The following is a 5308-nucleotide window of genomic DNA, read 5'->3' as shown; positions in this document are numbered from 1 at the left end:
GAAACCCTTTGTTGAATGTGCTCACTTTATGTCTCTGTGTCACACTTGGGTAATTCTCAGCAATATTTCAGATTTTTTTTATGTTATTGTTGTGCACTTAAAAGACTAGAGTGTAAACATGACTTTTGTATTCGCTGAGAAACCAAAATATTCATGTAACTCACTTTATTGCGGTATTTGTTTTATTGTGGTGGTCTGAAATTGAACCCACATATCTCTGAGATCTGCCTATAATTTTGTACAGTGCCAGATACTTGGAAGTCTTGAGTGCTTTAATGGAATGCAGTTTCTGTCTTGAGATGCTTAATCATTTTCTATAGGAATACAGCATTTTTAGTTTTTGCAGGGCCCTATAAATTATTTGGCTGGTCCTACTACCTAGATTTGTGCAGCATGTTGTTTAAATCCATTAAAGTCACTCAAAAACTATGGAGTGTTCCTCTCCAAAGTGAATCCCAACCCTAGAGTTGTTAGCCACAATACATTAAAAGACAACCTAAGAAAATAGTAAGAATAGTTAACAGCCATCTCTTAACCCCTGTGTTGTTTCAAGCTGTTCATAAATCCTCTTACATCATCTTTGCAACAACATACTATAATTATTATCACCATTTGATAAATGAGAAAACTGAGACACAGAGAGTTAAATATAAAACACTGAAGTCATATTATGTTTGTGACAGTTCATTCTGGAGTTAGATTTTATAGACCCAGATTCCAACTCCACCATTTGCCTTCTGTGTAACCAAGTCAAGATATTGGACACTTGAATTTCAATTTCTTCACCATTAAAATGGGGGTGATAGCATTTAATTGTTTTGAGGATTAAATATATTAATAAAATACCCAGCACATAATAGATGCTCAGTGAATGCTGAGTGCTTTAATAATCTTTACATTCAAGAGTCTTACTGGTTATATACTGAAATAGGTATTTAAATAGACTCTACTTAAAGAGCTAAAGTGTTTTCACTGCACTAGATAATATAGTCAAGGTGTAATTAGTCATACATTATGATATTTTTAAGTGATTCAAGTGACCCTTCTTATATCTAAATGTAATCTTTCCCACTTTAGCATTTATCATAGTTTAATAACTGCTGTATGCTGTTGAATTAAAATACTCTCTGTCTAGGGACATATTGACCCTTAGTATGGTAAAGCTCAGTTAAAGTCTAGAAAATAACTCCCCAGTGCTACTAAACTCATGTTCTTCGAAAGCAAGGAAAGACCCTATGTGAGACCAGGAACCTGTGACATTTTGCCGAAATCAGATAACACCAACATGAAGAATTGGTGTAGGTCAGAGGTATGTTGATGTAATGACAGCTCTATAACACTTTTTAGGGATTTTTCTAATGCCTCTGTGCTTCATTAGCATGGTAGAAGTGGGTATAGTATTATTTATTTAGTTATCTCCTCTAAGTATCCCCTTCTGAGTGCCTAGAATCCTATGTTCAGAGCTGTCTATGTGTTGACTCAGTAGATTCTGATAACAGCCTATCTGATAAGTAAATACTACCCCGTTTTACAGATGCAGAAAATGGAACTCAGTCAATATTCATTATTTGTGAATGCTATATTTAGAAATTTGCCTACTCATCAAAATATCATTGTAGTCCCCAAATCAATATTCGTAGCACTTTTATGATTATTCACGGACATGGATAAATCCATTATTACCCTCTGAGTCATCCCAGCTCACCACAACCTCATGACAACTGCACAGAGCAGAACTGCCTCAGTTTCCAAGGCTAAAAATCTTTACAGAACCAGGCTATAATCTCTTTTTCCCATAGAAAAGCTGGTGAATTAGAACTGCTAGTCTTTTTGTTTGAGAACTTACCTGCCGCATTACAAGGTCTCGTCTTATAGACATGCATAGAGTAACAAAAAAGAGTTGCTTGATGTGCAAGTTCCAGTTGAGGTAGAGCAAGGCTTTCTTATTTTAGCGCTCACATGATTAAAAAGTATTCTTTTTTTGTGATCTACTTTATGACACATTTTTGTGTTTCTTTGCTCTCTGTTGATTTGACCGACTGACGTGTCCCCAAAGTGTACTGCTACAGCATGATCTAGTGTTGCTAAGCTTAAGAAGGTTGTTGTGATGGAAGGATGTTGTGAGGTTGCCTTATGGAGAATATACATACTCTCAATAAACTGTTTAGGCATGTGTTATAATGCTTTTGGCCAAGAGTTTAATGTTAAATGGATTAAACATAAATTATTTTTATTTTAAAGATGTTGAAAGTGTTTTGTTTTGGTTTTGGTTTTTGTTTTTTAAGAAAAAAAAACACACCAAAAGCCAGAGCAAACCCACTGTGTTTGGGCTGGTGCTGCCTTGTTAGGTTTCCAAGGCTGTAAATCTTTACTGATCTTGACCTGCCAATCTTTTCAGTTACCTCCTCTTTAAATAGAAGCACACAGACAGAAAGGGTGTTTTGTTGTATTTGGTTAACAAAAATGTTGTAAGCAGAAGTCTGTAAGAACCTTACTGTGGTTGTTAGTTGGCTACGACTCACAGTGACTCTGTACACAGCATCTTTGATCACTTCTCTATCCTGAGCCAATCTCATTGCCTCTGACACACCTGTCCTTACTACCTCATTTATACTTCTTCTAAACTCATTGATTCCATATTTGCTAATAGATTATTTGTGGGAACTTTCTGAAAGTTAACTGCTACAAATAATCAGATTATAATTTACCTGGAGTCCGAGAAATGGCAGCACTAGGATTCAAGCTCAGATTCTTCTCACCAGAGCCTATACTCTGTATGAGCCTTTAAACATTTGCACTCCTACCGCCATCTTCTCCTCCATGCTCTGATAAGAAAGAAACTACCAAAGAGTCATTAGTAAATACTCGGTGAATAAAGGGATATGAGATGAGTTGAGAGAAAACGGGAATGTTTTAATGCCCGTGTAAATTGGCTTTGGCTTAAACACATAACCCAGCCAGTTATTCCATTGTTTTGAATTATTCAAAAGCTTTAAAACACTTGTTTTCTAAGACGCCATTTTTCTTTTCTTTTCTTTTTTTTTTTTTTTTGTAATGCATGTACCGTCAAATTGGATCTGACTGGTACAGGAGGTGACTGTTCCTCCTTCTTCAGCAGAGCATCTGGTGGATTTGAACCATGCACTTCTGGGATTGCAGTGCAGTTTCCTGCCACTAGGCCACCAGAGCTCACCGATGCCATTTTTCTTTTATTTATTACAAACTTCCTGCTCGACACCATAAAGGGCACCAACTTGATTTAAGGGCGTGTGATCTCTGGGCAGTTAGCCATCTTGATTCAACAATCTCATGGTATCTCCTTCTGTCTTACGTATCTAAGACTTGGCTACAGTGCTTTTGATCTTGAGTCACCCAGCAATCACTCCCTGGGAGAGAATTTAATATTTTGTAAAGCCATATGAGGCTGCTGAAATAATTTCAATGGACGATCCCTTTACTCCTCCGAAGAGTTCCCTGAAACCCAAGAGATGGGATGAAAATTGCTCACTGTGTAACAGAGGGTGTCTCCACACTTACACTCAGTGTTGAGCTGAGAGATGTGAACATGCAAATTGTTTACATATGTGGTATATGTATATATACCAAAAGGAGCCCTTCAGGTGTGAGGAAGTTACAGATAAGAACCATTTCAGTGGTCTTAGAGAACCATAGAGTTCCAACCAGTGATAGTGTGTGATACAGTATTGTGAACTGTGCTCTGTAGACTGACTTTTTTGTTTGTTTTGGTTTTTGTTTGTTTTCTTAGGAAGCAACTGTCTTTATTTTGAAACAATAGGTTGCCTCCTAAGCTGCTGCAGGATGCTTCTGCCTGCACTGGGTGGGGTAGGGTGGGTTGTCATAGTGGTGGAAGGGGCCACTGTCCGGCCCTATGGGGTCTGTAATGTTCAGACACTTAGGATGTGTTTCAGGAAGACTTCATAGTTGATGCATCCATTGCAGTCCTCATGTTCTGCTGGGACAGTCTCCACCTCCTCCTCAGTCATTGTCACTCCCTGTGTGGTGATGACATGTCTGAGCTCTGCTCCCATGACTTTGCCATTTCCCTCCTTGTCAAATACCCAGAGCCCCTCCAGGTAGTCCTCAGATATGCCTTGGCCCTGGTTCTTGGCCACCTCTTGGAGCATGGGCAGGAAGGTCTCAAAGTCCACATGCCAGGACTCTAATTCATCACTCTTGGGGTTCTCCATGACCTTAAGCACTTTGACATTGGTAGGGTTCTGGCCCAGGTCCCTCATCACATCCCCACACTGACTGTATAGGATCTTGCCATCACCTACTCAGTCAAATAACTAAAAGGCTTCCTTGAACTCCAGTTGGTCCTTGTTAAACTCTATCACCACTCTAGAGAGATCAGTGAGGGGTTCCTGGGGCTTTTTAGGAGGTAGAGAGGCAGCTGGCTCAACCTTGGCCTTGGATGGAAGGGCCTCTGATGCTGGCTTTGCAACAAGCTTTGAGGTAGAGGGGCCTGCTGGTTTCTTCACAGGGACATCTTTCTTGGGAGGCATGATGTCCGATAGCCAAAGGACAGTGTGTTGATGGGAGTACCCATCTCCTTCAAGATCCTGGGAAAAGGAGCAGGGTGGGGGTGGGGGTGCTCTGCTCTGTATTCTTGATGTGGTCATAGATCCATACAAGAAATATAACATGAGCACTTAACCTCATACTCCCCCATGGAACATGTACACACACGAGCACACGCATACTCAGAGAATTTTTATAAGTAATAACAAATGAGTCCTTTGGATTGTCCCTTAAAACCTCTCTGCTCCTTGGACTTTGTTTCCTGTCTTGAAACAGTTTCCAAAACTAGTAGCTTTTTCCCCAGTCATCTCTCTATCACTTCTTCCACACAGGCATGAAAAAGAAGATACGGGGTTTTCCTAAAGGTTTTTTTTGTCCCTCACTATATTGTATTCTGACCCTTTATCCCTGTTGCCACAAAACTCTTTATAATAATCATTATCATTGACTGCAAAGAGCCCATCCAGAACTCTCTTAACCATTCCTCTACTGCTATCATTGAGATGGTTTTCTATTTTTTACTATTTTAGGCACTTTTGGTTTTTGGGTTTTTTTCTCTTGTTGTGTACTGTCAAATCAGATGCGACTGGCATAGGAGATTGCCCCTCCTACTCCAGCAGAGCATATGGTGGATTTGAAGCAGGAGCCTTGGGGATTGCAGTGCAGCTTCTTGCCACTAGGCCACCAGAGCTCTCTTTTTTTTTTAAATTTAGTTTGTTTATTTTTCATTTCAATGAACATCTACAGAGATTTCGGAATTCCATTC

The 5308-nt window shown here is 39.5% G+C and overlaps 1 pseudogene; it reads right to left on the bottom strand.

Annotated features, from left to right (window-relative positions):
- Positions 1-3905: 3905 nt before the first annotated feature.
- LOC102859325 lies at positions 3906-4526 on the bottom strand (annotated as a pseudogene).
- Between the last annotated feature and the right edge of the window lie 782 nt (positions 4527-5308).

The sequence above is a fragment of the Elephantulus edwardii genome, unplaced genomic scaffold (genome assembly GCF_000299155.1).
Source record: "Elephantulus edwardii isolate Elephantulus edwardi_28Jun2011 unplaced genomic scaffold, EleEdw1.0 scaffold00001, whole genome shotgun sequence".
NCBI classification, from domain to species: Eukaryota; Metazoa; Chordata; class Mammalia; order Macroscelidea; family Macroscelididae; genus Elephantulus; species Elephantulus edwardii.
This window is presented reverse-complemented; position numbering and strand designations above follow the sequence as displayed.